The sequence below is a fragment of the Triturus cristatus genome, chromosome 4_2 (genome assembly GCF_964204655.1).
Source record: "Triturus cristatus chromosome 4_2, aTriCri1.1, whole genome shotgun sequence".
Classification (NCBI taxonomy): domain Eukaryota; kingdom Metazoa; phylum Chordata; class Amphibia; order Caudata; family Salamandridae; genus Triturus; species Triturus cristatus.
The window spans coordinates 469397990-469418351 of NC_140586.1; the positions used below are offsets into that span (position 1 = coordinate 469397990).

The 20362-nt window shown below is 45.6% G+C and overlaps 1 protein-coding gene across 1 annotated transcript in view; it reads right to left on the reverse strand.

The window, feature by feature from the left end:
* The window catches only part of LOC146834563 (interferon-induced protein 44-like), a 509270-nt gene extending 489902 nt beyond the window's left edge, over window positions 1-19368 (reverse strand). Inside the window, exon 1 of the mRNA XM_085601971.1 lies at window positions 19222-19368. The gene's annotated coding sequence lies outside the window, so the exon portion shown is untranslated. The remainder of the gene's footprint in view (window positions 1-19221) is intronic.
* Between the last annotated feature and the right edge of the window lie 994 nt (window positions 19369-20362).

Sequence of the window (20362 nt, forward strand, 5' to 3'; positions counted from 1 at the left end):
TTCAGGATGAATCAGGAACTACACCAACTATTCAGGAAGATTCGACTGCAGGCATTCTTTTTGGGTAAGCCACCTCAGGACAGAGATGACACCGGCCTTAGACCCCCATCCAAGTTTACACCTACCTCCTCCATGGTACCACCAGAGATCCTTACCTTTGAGAAGGCCATACTGAAAGAGACGACTCAACTTATCAAAGGGCCTACATATAACAACCTCCCTAGCAAGAATCGCCAGGCTTTGGAATCACTCAGAAGAGATGAGACGATCATCATAAAGCCGGCAGACAAAGGGGGCGCAACTGTCCTCTTGGACATCACTGACTACGAAGCTGAATGTGAGAAACAACTCAGGAACACCAAATACTATCGCAGACTGAACAAAGACCCCACAGAAGATCTGTCTAAAAAAATCAGGATATTGGTCAACGAGGCTAGCACAGAGGGGTGGATCTCCCCCCAGGAAGCGGCATTTTTGATCAACGATGACCCCAGAACACCTTACTTTTACATCCTCCCCAAAATACATAAGGGGGTCACCCCACCTCCAGGGAGACCCATAGTTTCGGGCATCAACTCCCTCCTGGAACCACTGAGCCAATTCAGCGATTATTTTCTTCGTCCTCTGGTACAGAACACCACCGCGTACCTCAAGGACACACGAGACGTTCTCAATCTCATAGAAAAAATCAACCAAGAAAAGATGGAATCTATTGACCTTCTCCTCACCATGGACGTAGAGGCGTTGTATACCAACATCCCTCAAGACGCCACCATTAAGGTAGTCAACGACCTACTCCAAGGGTTGGAACCTCTTACCAATACACCAGTGGCCTTCATCATGGATCTGATCTCACTAGCCCTGAAAGAGAATTTCTTTATGTATAAAACCTCAATCTTCCATCAGGTACAAGGTACCAGCATGGGTAGTACCTTCGCGCCGAGTCTGGCGGGGCTGTACATGGCCTCGTTCGAGAATAGTCACATCTTTCCAGACACAAACCCATACAAGCACAACATCATCACATGGAAGCGATACATAGATGACATTTTGATCTTCTGGAAGGGTACCAGAACATCCTGCGAAACCTTCCTGGAATGGGTTAATGGACTGAACCCACACCTTCGATTCACGGGAACTATGAGTGACACCTCTATCCCCTTTCTGGACCTCTTGATCATCCTCGAGGACGACACCCTGAGGACCACACTACACAAAAAACCGACAGACCGTAATAGTCTCCTTGATTTTAACAGTCACCACCCCAAAGCCCTTCGGGAGAACCTCCTGTACGGACAATTCCTGCGCATACGACGAAACTGCTCAACCAGTCAGGATTATGAGAACGAAGCTAACCACCTTGAGGAAAACCTCCTGGACAGACACTACCCCAAGAGGGTAGTCAGACACGCAAGAAAAAGAGCCCGAAATAACCACAGGGACACACTGTTGGAAACCAGAACCAAGACACCCAGCGAGTCCATCACATGCGTCACCACCTTTACACCGCAGTCCAACAAAATCAAACAGATCATAAAACGGAACTGGAAAATTTTGAACACCGACACACTGAACCTAGAATTACCACGCTTCGCATTTAAAAGAACAGCGAACCTACGTGACAGACTGGTCAACACACGACCACTGCAACGTAGACAGGACCAACCCAATAGCACACTGTGGAACTTGACCCCTGTGTCAGGCCACTACCCATGTGGAAATTGCCACGCCTGTTCTACGACCACACACAGTAAGCAACTCACTCTGGGAAACTTTACATGGGAACAACGAGGACACTCTAATTGCAACACCAAAAACTGCGTCTACCTCATTACATGCCCATGTGGCTTAAGGTATGTCGGCATGACCTCACGTCCCATTAAAGTCCGCATCAGCGAACACAAGAGCACCATCCGTCGAGGACGGACAGCCACGAAACTCACCAACCACTTCCTTGACCATGGGCATACCAGCGAACAACTTAAATGGACAATACTAGAGTCCAGACCCTTCTGGAATGCCCAAGCCTTATTACGCCAGGAACAACGTTGGGTGTTCCGTCTCCGTACTAACACGCAGGGACTCAATGACGAGATACCCTGGGTAGAACTGTAACTCACAACGGACCCACACTCTCGCTCCGGTGGACACACCTCATTACACACGAGCGAGTGATAGGAAACACATGGGGGAACTGTAATTTAGCATGGATACATCCCTGTGGCCTGGAGGACACTTTTCCCTACACCGATGTACCTTCATGATCCTTATGGCTCTCCATTTAGGATTTTTTCCAGGAGTAGGAGCCCGTGGTCCCCTCATTGTTTATTGCGGGACACACCTTGTCCGGGTTTCCTGTACATGTCACCCTTTTCAGCTATGGCCCTATCCGGGGCGCATCTGGGGCCCACAAGCCCTTTAGAATCACTTATGTACATACCATCCACGAGCAGGGCACTATGTGGAATCAACAACGCATGCGCACTTCGCTTGCTCCCACTTTTTAACTCCATGCATGCGCACACCCCATGACACACTCGCCCACGCATGCGCAAGACACGGCACGCGCACAGCCCCCGGCCCTCGAACAGGAAGTGGTTCACTCCCCTTTACCGACGCCTTAAATTGATACCTACTGGCAACGGACACTATCTCCAGGCAGCCGCTGGCAGTGGGTAGGTGCTGACTGAGCCGGCCCCCGACGCAACCGTGAGTACTCGCAGGCAGGATCCTACAGGGACCATCATGTATGCGCAGTCCACCCTCACGCAGGTTTCCCCCCCTTAACCTTTTTACGCTCTGTTTGGTCCCTCCAGCAAATAGGGTGCTGGCAGCCTCGGCGGATCCTATGTAGCCCCGTTCAGAAATATGAGGGTAAGGATGGGGTCACCTTGCTCTTCGTTATACCAGTTACATGTATGTGTACATCTTCACGTTTCTTGGCATATACACTGTATTTTTCAAGTGATACTTTAACTGAGTGCTCGCTCACTGTCTGAGCTGTCAGGTTCTGCAACGACCCTTCCCCAATTAGTCTAGTGGGTCCGTTACCTGGCTATGTGGTGTGTTCTTATTTCATTTTCTGCCCGCTGCATATAGATCGTCTATGCCTGGGCTTTGTCCACGAACATACGTGCCGCTCACTCTGGCGCCACTACTGCTACCCTCACCTATGTTCCCTTTGACTTCAGCTATAATGTTGAGATTTATACAGAAATTTTCTCAATGAGTGTTGGTCCCCGCCCTGCACCGCTCCTCAACCCATGGGAGATTTTCTACCATTGAATTAGCTGAATGTGCATGAGACTGATGCTGGACGCCTGACACGTCACTTATGTAAGTTTTTGTTGACATGGTCACCGGGGTGATCGCACTATCACCATGCGAATGGTATTCGGGGTCACAGACAGGTCCTTGCTGTGCTCTCTCGTGATAACTGTGTTTATATGTACCAGTTCTGTCTTAACCATTCATGTGTGTCTTGTCACCCCTCCCTCCTTCTTTTAACCCCCCCCCCTCTTCCCCATCCCTACCATTCCCTCTTCTCCCCTCCCGTTTATTTCCCCTGCAGGTTACACTAGTTTGGTACGTTCTTCTTGTCCTTGCTGACCAGGTCACTGTACCCCGCAGCCCCGTACCTCTTTTAACCTTTTCTTAGACGTGAGTTACCCTTCCAATCTCTGGCACTCCCGTCTTCACCGTGCACTACCTTTCACTTCTCCACGGTCCTGATGAAACGCCACTGACCCGTCCGGGCATTCTAGGCGTGAAACATGTCGACCTTTTATTAAAGTCACATTAGCACCTTGCGCTGATTAGTGACCCCGTGACCTTCTGGTCTTTTTAGTTTGCCAGAGGCTCCATATTATTATAATCTACTTTTTTGGACACCCCTAGGCATTTTTACTCCACACACCTTGCACGCAAACTACCACTTACCTCTCGGATCCACCTCACTGCTTTTTTGCCCACATACCCGCATTCACCTAACGGCTTTTCTCTTTAAAAGACCTCCGATAGAGAGACCCTTCGGGGGACCGTCGGGCATTGCAGCGCCGGCCCGACGAGGAGCAACAACAAGCCCAATGATGAAGCAAGACATCCCTTTGGGTGTGTGAGGGCTTACGAGAGGCTACATAGAGTCCTCCCCTTCAGGAGTGGATCCTTGAGACTGGGGAAATTCTCTTTGCCTCTTTTCATCCCCCCTCTATCCCCCTCTCCTCCCCCCCCTTTTCCCCCCCCTCTTTTTACACTCTTCCCTCTATCTCCACCTATGTTGAGCAGGTGATCGGCATTTTTTGTTTCATCGCCAACAGGGAACAATGTCCTCATTGATTTACCTAATAAAGTCCAACAGTAGTAAAAACAAAATAAAAACAATTCACCTACTCCCACTTGCCCTCACAGTAAAATGCCCAAATAGATTTAAAAATATTAGTACTTAAAATAGATCCGAGACATAAAACCACAGTTCTTCCTGTAACCAAGGACCAAATAGACTGCTGAGTGTTTGTGCCAGAGGGGTGGATAAATTGGCTGCCAGGAGGAAAGGTCCCTCCTCCCAGCAAGGAGACTAGAACGCCACAACACCATTTGGATTTGTCACCCCGAGTGGGACGGGTATGCTCAGACGTGAGTCCCTTGCTCTCCATGCCACTGGAATCAAGCTATCCTGCGGGAAGAGGGGTGAAACCCCGATACCGGTCCTAGGATGCTTGTTTCCAATCCAGGGAAGACCTGGCCTGGCAGTTCGGCTGGACTGTTCCCATTGGGCACAGGGTCAAGACTTATTTGCATGTGGCTGGGTCCAAACTGGAATGGCATGGTGAGCAAAAAAACGATGGATTTAGGCCCAGATCTCTGTACTGGGGTGAATGTATGACACTGTTCTGCATTCTGTCCATCAATAGTTCTTTTTGCATTTGTCACCCCGAGTGGGACGGGTATGCTCAGTCGTGAGTCCCGTGCTCTCCATGCCACTGGAATCACGCTATCCTGGCTGAAGAGGGGTGAAACCCCGAAACCGGTCCTAGGATGCTTGTTTCCAGTCCAGGGAAGACCTGGCCTGGCAGTTCGGGCTGGACTGTTCCCATTGGGCACAGGGTCAAGACTGATTTGCATGTGGCTGGGTCCAAGCTGGAATGGCATGGTGACCAAAAAACGATGGATTTAGGCCCAGATCTCTGTACTGGGGTGAATGTATGACATTGTTCTGCATTCTGTCCATCAATAGTTCTTTTTGCATACAACACCAAAATGGCAGCTCAAAATATACCAACAGTAGTAAAAACAAACGAAACGATTCAGATACTCCCGCCCACCCTCACAGTAAAATGTCCAAATAGATTCAACTTTTTTAGACTATATGGGTAGTGACAGCACAAGTTATAAACACAATGGATATATGTCCACAGACCCTCCAAAAACAACCCAGGAGATGAGCTTGGTATATCTGGGGCAGCTTAACAATGACATTCTGACCAACAAGCCTCCTTAAGGCCCATCCAAAATGCCCTTGCAATGACTGAGCAATCCTTGATATGAAACACAATCTTAAACCCCATCATATACCATGGCGAGAACACTTACAGGTACATAATTATGATAGTTTCCACTAAAACCAAGAAACAATGCACAGCAGACTTGCAAAAAAAGATTGGCACAGTGGAACCACTCTCAGGCTATTGGGAACGATAGGCATACACTCCTGGACAGTGACTCAGGCAAGATGGAGCATATCGTTCTGATAATTCAAGACACCCACCTGCAATATCCTGGAACAAAAAAACGGACACAGAAGCACTGGAATTCGGTCTCCTCAGGGCAGATTAGAAAAGAAATATCAAGAAAATGGAAGAAGAGCCTACTCTAGTTTCATTGAGTCCTACTGTAAGAAAACTATACAGACAAGTGATGGATCTTCAGGACCTCTTCAGGTATCTTTAATATAGAAGGGATAATTATGAAGGTAAAACAAAGAGAAATGTGTACATCATCTGATAACCAGGGAATATTCAAGGAGCCAATATTGACCTAAATATTTAGACTAATTTATTTAACTGGTAAAACCACAAAGCCTATCCAAGTTGTTCATGGTGAAAAGGACATAAAATGTCTGGTCAGCCGCTTCTCTTCTGGAATCACAATCCAGACCTTTGATAAAGCGGTAGCTGAACTACATGGACCATGACCATCAGCTGCAGAGGGTCGGGTAAAAAACAGCCCATCTCATGTGGAGAACTGCAAGGTCCTCTTTTGTTTACTGATCCCATGGCTGCCCGCAGGTTCAACTTCACTCTTTCAAGGCAGCCAAGTATATTTCAAGGCAAAGCTCAATATCATGGCACATGGTACAACATATTACTTCTCAGGCTTCTGTGTTGTTTAAGTTCCAGAGTCAGCAGAGCAAAATTCAATAAAGAAGAGAGGGGGTAAACAAAAACAGAAGTGGAGGCCCCGATATAAGTGGCACAGCATAAAAAAAAATGCTTCACTGTAGTAACAAATACACTGATAACTGCAGGACAAGAAGAGGCAGTTGAAGAGGTCTGTGCATGGAGAAACAAAAATCTGAACAAAGCAGCAAAAGACTCCGACACTATGGCATAGGGCACTGTCTCAGATGTGAGTGAATCACGTTTTGAAACACAAGCAATACTGACAGTCACACCAATGGCATCGGATCACTTTATATGAAAACAGGGCTCAGTAATCTAGCAGGGATGGTTTTGTGGACGCCTTAAACTGTGGTCACCGCTTATCACGAGAGCCACTGGGGTCTCCTCCTGTTTGCGATTCCAGGTGCAATGTACACACAGGGGAGCTGAACCTAACTGAAAACAGAACTTAACCTTTAGTGGTCCAATAGGAGATTAACACCATTTATACTGATGTGTACTCACTCTGTATCCAGGGAAACAATATAGTAAATGGTAGGTAACATGGCAATAACGTTTACCTCATCACCCACTGCAAGATGGGTTGAAGGATCACTGAATTTCAGATTTAAATGTTATTTTAGGGGTTTTCTATTCTAGACTGACTTTATGCCTATCTAGGGGAAGGGAAAGCAGTAGTTTGAAAGACATTAAATGACTAGACAGAGAAGATCAAAGCGTACAGAATAAGACACCTGGGAAATGTGAGAGAGTTATGGTCGTCCGCAGGCCACTCTGGAACACTAGAGGGGCTGCATGAGAGTGAGACACTGGGGAGGCACTCGCTGGGTTACCAATGTCAAGCCTGATACAATACTCGTTCCTCTCTTGGAAATGTTAGAGGAATGGAAAAAATCCATCTAACTGCCCAAAAAATTAATAATACATCAATAGGGAGTAGACATTATCCTACTAGAAAAAACACACTAAAGGGGAGAAAAAAGAAAAATCACTGGAGAGGGCAATTACTTTTTTTTCATATGCTATGGTGTCACTGATATCAGTTAGACCAGGCATCCCATACAAGGTTATTACATGAACACTTGACTCCGTGGGCAGATACGCAATGGTAAATGTTGCCTAAATGGAGACCCTTTAGCAATAATGTGCATCTATGCCCCTTCTTACTGCTCCAGTGTTTTGAATAGGGACTTCAACAGAATCCCTGGATGTGGTTGCTCATAGACCATTTCTACCTGGGATAGGTTTTATCAGATATCAGCTCCTTCCTAGTGTGCTTCTCAAGGAGAAGGCCCACAAATTACATAATTTTGTGGCAGATGCGAGTGGAGTCACTAGTACATTACAAATCTTGGACCGGTCAAACATTCATGCGCACTTTGCATGTTCTCCTCCCAAACTGTATTGCAGCCTGGGTGGAGAACATGCCCAGGCTATGACTTCCTGTCATAGCACCAAACCACGGCACTTAGACCAATCACAATGCTCAGTGCAGAATTGTGATTGCCTATGGGGAGCCTGGGTGTGCTTCCTGTACAGGTTTGAGCAGGGACCACGGAAGAGAGACCGACTGGAGCGAGGGACTACGGAGGAGAGATGGGCAAGGAAGTGGTGAGAAGTTCTTTCTATTTCTCTTTTATTTACACCCGCTTCCTCCGTCCCCCTGCCTCCAGCACCGCCTCCCCAAATACGTGCCTGCCACCACTGCATATATGAGCAATGAATCTTAACAGGTTGACCAGTGTGCAAGGTGGATGATTTGGAAGCACCTTTCATGGTACAGGAAAATAGTAATTTGATAAACCGCAGGCAGCTAAAAAAGGCTTGTTTGGGTATAAATACATCTCAGGATTCAGAACATAACACAGTGTTTAGCATTGACTGTAATAATAAGAATGTATTTATACCCAAACAAGCCTTTTTTAGCAGCATCAGGATAATGAAAGACTGGGAAAAAACATAACTTGTTAACTTGTACCATACAGTTTGCATGCAGCTCTTTGATGCCAGTTCATAGCACTCTATGCTAGATTACGATTTTAACTTATTAACTTCACAGTGCCAACAGAATCTAAATGACAAAAGCAGTTAACCACTGAGCTATGCACATAAAATAATGTTTTTGAAATGCATGGTACACGTTCTTTGCAGCGGGCATATTCACCCTCTGCGCTAACTTAGATGACTCAAAGCTACCACTGGACAAAACTCCCATCTCTCTCTAGAAAGTACATTAATCACCGGAGTTATCTTGACGCTTTTATTGTTGCCATAAAACTGCTGATTATACAATTAAGTTTGCAGTGCTTTTACAGCTGCTGCCTGCGGACCCCCTGGGAAAGTGTCACGGACCCCTGGGGGTCCGCGGACCACAGTTTGGGAACCACTGAGCTAGTAGATAGTAATGCCCCTAGTAATGCCCTAAGCAATGGGGTTGTGGAAAAGAGCCTTTTTAGGGGCTCACCGGTGCAGGGTTCAACCTATCTGACCATGGGTCCTTAAACCATCAAAGAAGAAATTGGCACTGAAGCTGGAATATTAAATAACACGTTTATTAATCTCACAGGAATGGGACTACGTCCATACAGTACCCTCAGGCCACTGTAGGAGGTAGTCCATAGAATATAGAGTCTATGGGCCTTATATACCCAGTTTACAGCTGAGTAAGCATGGAGACTCAAATGGAAGGTACAGGCATACACAAGAATAGCTATTGACTAACATGGGCATACAGAAATTGCTTGGTCAACACAGTGGGAGGGGAGATATTACTGCTTATGTCAGTTGGAATAGCCTGACAGTAAACTCTAAGACGGGTGCATTCTAGCAGCTTCAGGCCTTTCTGAGCATGCGCAGTGCTCTGACTCAGTACTGAAGGCGTTAACTATAGTTGATGACTCAAGCAGAATAGAAAAGCAGGCAACAGTGAAGACTGAAGTAGCACATGACTAGCAAATGGCTAACTAAAACGGACCTTATAAACTCACTAGCCACCTAGGTACCTTACGTCCTGCTGGTGGCACTACTATTTTTACTTAGTCCCAGTTCTATTTTCGAATTAAAATATTCTTAGATCTGGAGCCTATTTTAAATCACTCACTCATGTTATTATACACATAGCACCAGTTGCCCACATACATCCTTCACATACGGCGATCTCAGATCAAAAGAACTCCGCCAAAGCAGCCACCAGGCCCGTTGGACATTGCAGCGCCGGTCCGACGAGGAGCGCCCTATGATGAAGCATGACACCCTAACAGGTGTGTGAAGGCATTATGATCTGAAATTCAGAGCTCCCAGCGACAAAACACGCCTGGCATATAGTGACACTTTTCACATACATGTCATTACAGAGGAACTGCTTACCCACAGTGTCTGGCATATATATTGTGGAGCATGGGAACAGGACCTCTTTAAATATCAGCTCTTCAGTCCCCCTTATTGATTATATATAACTAAAATGGCTGCCACAACCAAAATGGCTCCAGCTTATGCTAACGGTAATTTCTGCGATTTCCACAGGGTAAAGGTCTCCAAGGCTAACCCTACCCACTTTGGGCATTTTCAAGATGGCCGAAGTCTTTGGTCGCACTAAACTTGGGCTCTGAGGACTTGCTGTGTGTGTGTGGGGGGATGCTAAGGTAATCCTAGTGTCCTCCTACATCTAACACTAAAATACAGTTGGAGGCAGGTTATGCACCCACAGCAACTTCAGAGACAGAAATGTGATAGAATAAAACTGATTTGTTAGAAAGCAAACCGAGGATACACAAGAGTTTTGGCATCCTGTCTTTGCCCTTTGAAGTGCACCCTGAATGTTAGATGTACACCCAACAGGCCTGTCAATTGATACTATAATGTCAAAAAGAAGCCTTCTGTGAATTGGGCCTGTCTGGCGGGGGGAGGGGCAAAAGAAGGGCACTGCTTAAGTGTCCACTAACATTTGCCTGTGACAGAAAAAGGCCTCCTTGAAGTGCTCTCCAAGTGTCATGTGAAAATTCCAACAGACCTATCAAACAGGATGTGACATACAAGTGGCATTTGACACTCAAGTGTCAAAAATGATCCTCCAAGGCCCCACCCTGCCTATTCTGTCAGGTTCAGATGGGTCATCTCGGCCCATTCAGATCAACCTATTGCTTGCTCTTGGTAGCAGGTCCATACATTGTCCATGCCTATTCAAATGCTAATTACTAGCTGGCAGAAGTTGGTCAACAAAATGCAGCTTTAGCTTCCAGGAGATTTAGGTAAGGCAAAGGTAAAATTTGAAGTCATCTTTCTAAAATAGTCGTTAGAAATCCAACTACACCAGCGAATTGGCCTTCTAATAACTATTTCAAGTCCAAAAATGAAATTTTTATCTGTTTACTAACCAGAGAAAACATTTATAAAAACTATTGCTTTCCTATGGGACAGCCAACTCTGCAATAGTGAACATAGCTTTGAGGATCTTTTGACTGTAAGGACTTGTTTAACAATAAATGTTTACATTTAAATGCCATGCACACTGCCTTATGAGCAATAAGGCCTCCGTAGGGGTGATTTATAAATATTTAAAAGGTAGATTTAGGCCCGTCAAAATGGTTTGTTTTGAGAGTTTGAATTCACAGTTTAAAATTGCACATCTAGGTTACAATGGTAGGCCTGGAGATATGCTTTACGGTGCCAATGCAATGGACGGCATAATGAGTGTTGCAGTCCACTGGTAGAATTTACTTTATAAGCCCTGGATACACTTGGTCCCATATACTAGGGACCTACAGGCAAATTAAATAAACCAATTGGGTGAATACCAGTGTCTCCATGTTTAAAGACTTTACCATTTGCTAACAGGGGTAAAGTGCACAGAGTTCTTTAGCTGCCCACAAAGCACAAGAAATCTGGAGTGACCCTGCAAAAATGGCAAATTTCCAACAATGTGCAAGGTTGAAGGTGAATTTTGTCACACTGTTGATCTAAGTTTTGGGTGGAAATTTGGAGTTCATAATGACACCCAGTTTGATAGTGTGTTAAGGGGCATCTAATCTCCTGAGTCCAGGATGCAATTGAGTCATATTCAAATTAAGATCTGGGAGATTTGCAAGGTAGTCCAGGGTTACTGTACTTAGATTGAACTATCACAGCCTTTTACCACTGATGTCCTTGGGCACAATCTTATTATTGAGCCCAGAACTGAGCACCAGATACACCCCTTTTGCACTTTACTCTCAAGGTAGCAATGTTGAGCAGTTCAAAGCTTACTCAAGGAAGTGCTGTGTGGTTTGAGACTCCACACTCAATATGCACCATTTAACAATCAATAAATCAAGGTCCAGTGCTTAAGTTTTAAACAAAAACAGACACTCAAAGGAAAAATAATTTTCATAACAAAGAGTGGGCTTTCAATTAAGTGCACAAATGGGTACTGTACCCTCAGTAATCCATCACTTTATGCCTTATGCAGTGATTTTGGTGTGAAAATTAAGGTCTAAGTCTCAGCCACCCACATAGATGTGCAATCTTCCCTCCCATCTCAGTTATAATACCCCTTGGGGAAAAGTTTGTGAAGTTCTACTGAAGCAGGCCCACCTGCAAGTGTCACTGTAAATGGGAGTGGATCCTCTCCAGGTAACAACTTGAGGCTCATGGGATAGCCTCTCCCAGAGAGCAATGGGACAGGAAGGTGCAGGGATAAATTCCTTTACTTAAAAAAGGTACTCTGTCCTTAACAGTCCTCTGTCTGGTCCACTATAAAGGATCCTTGAAATGTTTTGGGGGCAAACCCTGCAATTCACATGTGCTGTCTGGGGCTCTCCATCCAATCCGCCATTGTAGGTACCACTACAGTATAACCAATACAAAATTTAACCCAGTGTGACCATAGCCCCATCTGCTATATGCTCTCCACATGCATTATCTTCAAACATGTGGTATGCACACTTCCTGCATCAAGTTTGGTGATGTGACATTCACCCTACTCTGGGTCTTACTTCAGATCATAGAAAGGTCTCAGCACGCATGCATGATCTTTGTGTTTGCATAGGTGGTGATCAAAAGTGCCACAGTTTGCTGTGTGGAATTTGAGGTGGGGAGAATGCTCTCCAGAGGGGGGCTCCCCATCCCAAAAGGTGATTCTGTAACAGTCAGTTGTCTGCAATCAAAAGGCAGTTGAAGAGTCCAGGGCCTGAATTACGTATTGGGTATACTGTTCCTGTTTATTCCACTGCACACATTTAACTAAGTGCATGCGCACAGACCAGGCTAGTGCACCTGATTTCATGAAAAATATGCACTGTCCCCAATGCAGATGCAAATTCTGACCGTTCACAGCTGAGCTGAGGAGAGCACATACGTGAAAAATAGAGTTACGGTTTGTAAACACAGCTGTATCTCACTGGAGGCGGACCCGACTGTTTGAAGATGGGGTAGTGGGTGCAGTGCTGTATTGTCCCTGGGGGGGGGTCCTCTGACTCTCTTGACCTCCCTCCCTTTGGAACCCTCGTGATGCGCACTTACTGTGCACCACCTCTATCTGAGGCAGTCAGTGTGACTCAACAGCTTCTTTGCCTCTATGACCACATCTGTAATAGAACAAAAAACACAATGATTGGTGGAGTGCTTGAATTGATGTCCGCCACTTAAAACCGCTCTGGTTGAATTCAGTTCCCTTGTTTTTCACCATCATGCTACACTATACAGCAGTGGTTCCCAAACCTTTGACTCCTGAGGACCCCCATTGAGTCACTACTGGAAACCGGGGACCCCCAAGGAATTTGTACTATTTAAATTTCAAACATTTACACAGTCATTCGCAAAAAATACACAAAGAAGTGCACACCAAACAAATACTTGAATTACTAAAGATATTATTTTATATTGAAAATGTTTGCAGAAATCAAAACATTTTAATGGGAAGGTTGGTGCTACATCTTGGCGACTAACTTTTCAATGTTTGGTTTCATTCCGCGGTATGAGGCTCCTACTCCTGCCATGGCCGGACTGGAAACCCAAAGCAGGCCGGGTGAATGTTGTCAGACCAGTCCCCGTACGGTGCACACCAATTGCAGTGAGTGAGCCTGACCAATACAAAGGGGGCTTTGGAGGCCTCTCCCCCCAAGAACATTAGGGAAAAAGGTGCATTCTACAACACATTTGTCATTCTATACTGAATTGTATTACTTACTGTGCACCAGGATATGACAATCTTTGTTGGGACTCTTCAATTATTCCCTCACTATCAACCTCTAACGGTGCCTCTTATCTCGTCATAGCCCCTCTGTCGAATGTATTTCATTTGTTTCATAGCACCTCTCACACCAGTGTAGGGTGTCATAGCACTTTTCACCACATACATGAATAAACAATGAATCATACGTGTGTAAATCAGTGTACAGAGAATGTTACATAAGATAAAGAGAACTTCAAGGTGTAGGATTCACATGTCTTACATACTGGTAGGCTTTCCTTAAGAGTGCTTGGTCTGGGGAAGCACAAACTCAGGATTCAGAACGTAACACAGTGTTTAGCATTGACTGTAATAATAAGAATGTATTTATACCCAAACAAGCCTTTTTTAGCAGCATCAGGATAATTAAAGACTGGGAAAAAACATAACTTGTTAACTTGTACCATACAGTTTGCATGCACCTCTTTGATGCCAGTTCATAGCACTCTATGCTAGATTACGATTTTAACTTATTAACTTCACAGTGCCAACAGAATCTAAATGACAAAAGCAGTTAACCACTGAGCTATGCACATAAAATAATGTTTTTGAAATGCATGGTACACGTTCTTTGCAGCGGGCATATTCACCCTCTGCGCTAACTTAGATGACTCAAAGCTACCACTGGACAAAACTTCCATCTCTCTCTAGAAAGTACATTAATCACCAGAGTTATCTTGACGCTTTTATTGTTGCCATAAAACTGCTGATTATACAATTAAGTTTGCAGTGCTTTTACAGCTGCTGCCTGCGGACCCCCTGGGAAAGTGTCACGGACCCCTGGGGGTCCGCGGACCACAGTTTGGGAACCACTGATATAGGCCATCCTAGTGTACCATCAAACAAAATCAAAACATTATTCTGTTTACACGACTCCTCCTTTTGAAGTGTCTATGTGACCGCGTTTCGGCCTTACTACTTAAGAGACGAGCTAACCGCCTCCGTTTGTATCCGGATGGTGGGCGGACTATGGAGTTGTGGATAAAGCGAATAGACCCGTGTTTAAGCCAAGTTATTGTGGCATCTATACCCAGCAGAGGAAAGGAATATTAATAGCGACATTTGCGCTGTGAACCGGCGGAGAGCCGACTTTCAGGTTAGGGAGGTGCACCTCTCTTGCTAGTACCCCGTTAAGTTGAATTGCCGCCTTTATTGCAAATTGCGGCGGTGGGACTCCTTTACAAGAATATGTGTGCAGTAATGTGTTAACCCTGTCCTGAGAAGGCCGAAGAAGGAGTAAGGCCGAAACGCGGTCGCGTAGACACTTCAAAAGGAGGAGTCGTGTAAACAGAATAATGTTTTGATTTTGTTTGATGGTACACTAGGATGGCCTATATTAATTAAGAGACTTTAAGTGTATTATCTAGACTACCTCCTAGTGGTCCTTCCAGAATTGTAAGGAGGACACTAGTACAAATCAATTTGTTTTAGGGTTAGTGTTGATGTCCTATTGTATGTTTTGATTTATGTCAAGTTACCATGTATGTACATTTTGTTTGTGTATACATGTATTTCTTCATGAGCAGATGCTATTTTCTATGTAGTATGTAAAAAATATTTTGAGAGAATCCTTTTAGAGTAATAACCAAAGAGGGAGTAATTAAACGTGCTCTACTCAAAAATGTATTCTGTGTATTATTCCCTTATACCATTTTTTTTTGTGTATAATTTGAAAGTGGTATGGCGTAAAGTTAGGGATGACTTAAGTAGCAAGCGAGCACTTCATTTTCTTTTTCTCTACTTTAGCCTTATTATTTTGAAGACTGTGTAGCCCCATCAAAAGGGTCCCATCACACCCATAACAGGAGTATGTGACCACTATGTGCTCCCTGCCGGGAGGCCAAGAATGGTTGGCCATGTATTCTGAACACATTTTTGACTGACTGCAGGCACTATGAGAAAAGTGCAGTGGCCTCAGTCTCAGCTCCAGAGCTCTCAATTGTGCATAAACACGTAGCGCTGCTGGTGCGACTCGATCCAAAGGACAGGTGCCTGGAATCTTGAGTGATCTGATTTATAAGGCACTGTCTGCCACATTTCACGTTTAATGTTGCCATATTATTGGAGTGCTTTGCCAGAGAACCAGTTACACAAGGAGAACACATTCAGTTTTGGTTTCCACACGCAGATCACAGACTATACCACTTTTCACCGAGTGATTGGCTGTAATTAAATAAAGCAAGTCTGTTTAATCGAGTGATTGGCTGTAATTAAATAAAGCAAGTCTGTTTAAACGTCATGAAGAGCTGAGCATTTGCTACAGCAGAGTGGGCACAATCCATGGTTCTTAATTTAAAGAAAATCTTCGTGAAGATCTTAAGCATCTTCTGAAAATAAGCCACTTCCCACCTTGAGGAAAATTTCCTCACCAAATGTGGGTTATAAATAACTGCCTCCCGCATTTTAAACAGCAGAGGAATCTCTGCTGCATCCAGTTTGCTCGGACTAGCCTGAATGTGCCCGATAACATCAATATGGCATTAAATCTAAAATGGTAGAATACCTCGCTTTGGCAAAGCCTGACAGAAATCGTTGGGAGACCTGGCATTGCACATGCACGACTTCCTCTCACTGGAGAGCTTCGGAGATTTAAGTGGAAGATAGGAATGAGGCTTTGTTGTAATTTTTCACCCCTTCTTAGCCCCTGCATGCTGCTCCCACCCGCGCAACAAGAGACACATTTCGGGAGATGGGGGGGGGGCTCTAGGGTTACCAAACATTTCGGAGTGGGGCTGATTCTTCCAGCAATATGTAGGGGCACTAAGAAGGGGTGAAAAAATACAACAAAGCCTCATTAGCACGTCAATAGTCTTTTAAGGACCTGTGAAGTACTCGGTGCCCTGTGTGTGTGCCCGGGAAGCTGTCTCTGCCCGGACTGACACACACGAGGGTGAGGGGGGGTGCGCGCGAGGGCCAAGGTTCATGTTTGGGTGGGCCTGGCCCACCCGCTAGAACCGGGCCTGCTAGTTACATAATTTTCCCTTTCCGAAGCTCCCAAGATTCCCAGGTCCAATTGTGTGTAGCCTATCCAGTTCAGTTAGTTTTTTAGGTCTCGCCTGCGAACGCAGCGCGGAGCGCTGCTTTCGGCGAGATCTATTGTTGCTGACTTGCCTCGGAAGGGGAACAGGAGATGTGCACGCGCAGGCTTTTGGCGGATTTGAGTTGGTGTACGCGCCTACAGCCACGCGGCGTGCACATCTCCTATCCCCCTTCCCTCGCAAGCCAGCATGCAGTTTTGCTTTCGTCCTCACCAGCCTCCTGTAATTCACGCACGTACAGACAGACACGCGACGTGCACATCTCGTGTTCCACTTCCAAGGCAAGTCATTAATTTTGTGCCATCATACTCACTGTTGCCACTGATCCTTTGAACATTTGCGCTGCAGATCTGGACGATGCTGTTAAAATCTCGGGACGGGGAGCGCTGCGGGCCCAAGTGCCTGTACATGGTGGCGGTAGTGCGTCTGCTTTTTCTCGCTGCTGTGAAGGCTTCCCAAGTGCTACCTCCTTCGATCCAATACGGCGATCTGACGTGCCCCGGTACTGCTCCCAAGCCCTCTCCACTGCTCCGGACTGCACCCTAGCGTTAGGTCCGCTATAGTCGGGTCTCTGAACGTGCCCCAGCTATCAGCTGCGTACCCAAACACCCATACCACGCATACGCCACACGCTGAGCAAGGCACGCTGATGGGAAATCGCCATAGTCCCCATAATTAGATTCACTGCCTCTCTTGCCTTGGTCATCGCATTGCTCCGTGCGAGCTCTCCTACACCCATTCCCATCCTGCCAGACTTATTTGAGTTAAAACTGCACATTTCTTCATTTTTATCTCGAAAGAGACACAGAGAGCAGCTGATACAATTCCTTTGCTTTTAGCTCCATGCTCACTGCTCCAAATTTCCCTCGTTTTCAGCTCCATGTAGAAAAAGGCCGGCGAGCTGTGGGCAATGCTGCTAGTTTAGACACCAATTGCCGTGAGTCATTGGGCGAAACAGCCTAGGAGGCGGGAACAGACGGACAAGGTTGGTTTCAGGAGAGCCCTTATCCAGTTTATTTTAACTAACTTTATTGAACACTTGAGAGTAACCAGAAGACGGTCAAACTAATTCATTCAAGCGTAGTGAAAATCTGAACGTATTATTTAAAAGAATAATGAAAGAATGTTGGCTCGAAGTCTGAAAATTAGATGATCGGACTTCAGAAGTGTGCAAGGGTGCATTATAATGTTCAATGGTGCTGTGGCTGCTTGCAATAAGGAAGAGGATGTGGCAAAGCGGACAGGTTCTAGGTTTCCAGTCTCGGCCTCGGATCAATATTCTGTGATTCTGGGCAAATTACCTAATCCCGCTGTGCCTACAAAAATGAATGCGTTCATGTGTAATGTTACCGGTGCTTTTGTAAATCCCTCAAATTCCTTCTGGTTGAGTTTGTGCTATACAAATCTGGAATAAAAAAATTGAATTTATACACAACTGTTCTGTTTCTGAAGTTCAATTATTTCCTGCTCCCCCCTCTCTTCTCCTTAGTGTGTTTCATGTCTCTCTGCAGCTGTGTGCTCTGCTGGGCAGTGTCTGGAGTCCTATCTCTGGCACGCTCAAACTCTTCACAGGTCTTTAAAGACCAAGTACTGTGGATTTTTTAAAATTTGGGTTTTCATTAAAATGTTAGCTGTGCAAGGAACACCCTCCTACCAGCTTTCAACGTTAGGCAGAGCTGTTAAAAAAATACTGTGTACATTTTCGGAACTGGTAGTCTGTTTTTTAGCTCCAGCCTGAGCTAGCCACACGTGTGCCCGCTCCTGCTCCATAGTAAACGTTGTGTCCTGTCACCCATCACTCTCTGACAATCTCTCCCCTACACCACCCACATTTTAAAACAATCATTTACAATCCAATAGGTCTCGCATTTACGCTACTTTAAGCTATTGGCATTGTAAATGACTGCCTTTTATTTGTTTTAAAAACGAAAACACAAATAAAAGGCATTGTCATTTGCAATGTCAATAGCTCAAACTTGCGTGAATGCGAGACCTATTGCATTGCAAATGCTTGTTTTCGATCTGTGACTGTAGAGCGGATAATCCGTTGTGAGATGAGTCCTATACAGGTCCCAAAACTTAAAGAAGAAACCTGGGTTCCACGATGAATAGGCAAACTTCAGCACTATGAATTCAATGCAAGTGGAGCTCTCCACTTGTTCGCGATACCGATGAAGGCTGGAAAGATAGTGAAATAGAACACTAAACAGGGTTCAGAGGGCCCCTAAATCTCTGGGCTCCAGCGCCACCGCCCTGCCGCACCATTGGTAGCTACGCAATTAGTGTGCTTCTTTCTGCTTTTCCGTCAAACTGTTTGAGATTGTTCATCACCACTGGCATGTCCATGTACTCATGTAGGCGTATTTACACTGTTCAAACCGAGATGGAACTTTAATAAAAAATAAAACCCATAAAATTAGCAGACTGCAGTAACAATAATATTACGGTTAAAAACCCTTCCTTGCTCCTCATGGAACGGAGTAGGGCGATCGTTAGAAATATATTATTTAAACACATTTCGCAGATAAAGGCATCTTTATTTCTAAGTTACAAACACAACTAATTCAAGTTGATATTTTACCGGTAAGTGCCTTTTCTTCTTCCGAGCCGGTCTCCGTTCTACTCGATTGTGGCGCAGAGGCGTAAATGAAGAGGGGCGCCGTGGGGCTGAGCCTCTTCCGTGGATTTGAGGAGGAGGTGGGGTTGTGTGGAAAAACGAAACTTAACTGAGGAATTTAAGGCGGTGCTCCAGAGGTTTCGTTCTCGTTGTCTCCCCGAACCACAGCCTGGCTACAGGAGCGGCGTCGACCAAAGTTCGGTTTCCAGTGGTCGACGGGCGGGTGGTGGCACGGTGGGTTGGGGTGGTGGGGGGGTGCATGGCTAGTGTAGAATAACTTAAGAAGTTTATCAGATAGGCAAATCACACTGGTTTCTATTTACTTTTCAAGTGTTCTATTGGTATTCGATTAACAATTTCGTTTCTATGCCTTTCTCTTGGTTTGAATTTATTTTGGGGTATTTGTCAGCCCTGCCGAATCGGGGACGGTTCCCGAGCGTGAGCATTCGTCCCTTCTGTATTGATTTTGCTCACTTTTTTTGAAGTGGGATGCACGCCAAGTTGTGGGTTCTTCGCGCCGTTTGGAAAGGGAGTGACCAGGCGAGTCAGCGAATCACTTGCATTGTGCTGCAATGTAGGGATGTGGCTGTTTTAGTTGGCAGAGAACAGGGAGCTTGCTTGTTGTCTCCTTGCATCTTATCTGGCCATCTCACCAACTGACTGCAGCCGTTGCAGGTCTGTTCACCTTTCATAGTATCGTCATTGGCATCCTCTGTACACCCCTCCAACCATATATACATTTCCCAATAATAAACACACAACACAGATTGTTAGATTGGGTACAAATGCTGCAGGTTTATTACATACACCGTTATGTAATAGGTGGGTTATCTCATGGGCGATCCAAGGGCGGGCAACCAACTGGGCCGCCTGCCCGCCTGATGAGCCGGGTAGCACTGGGGCGAACCCCGCCTTTGCTGCCCTACCATTGATTCACTTACAGGATCACGTGACCGTTGGTAACTTCTTACTCACGCCTTTTCCAGGGCGGAGCGTCGCATAACAAATCCCCGGTTGTTCAGGCCCACAACTGCCCGAAGGACTAGCGGGGCGCCGACACGGCTTCCAGGACCCTCCCATGAGGCTCCGTGTATTTAGCTCTGGC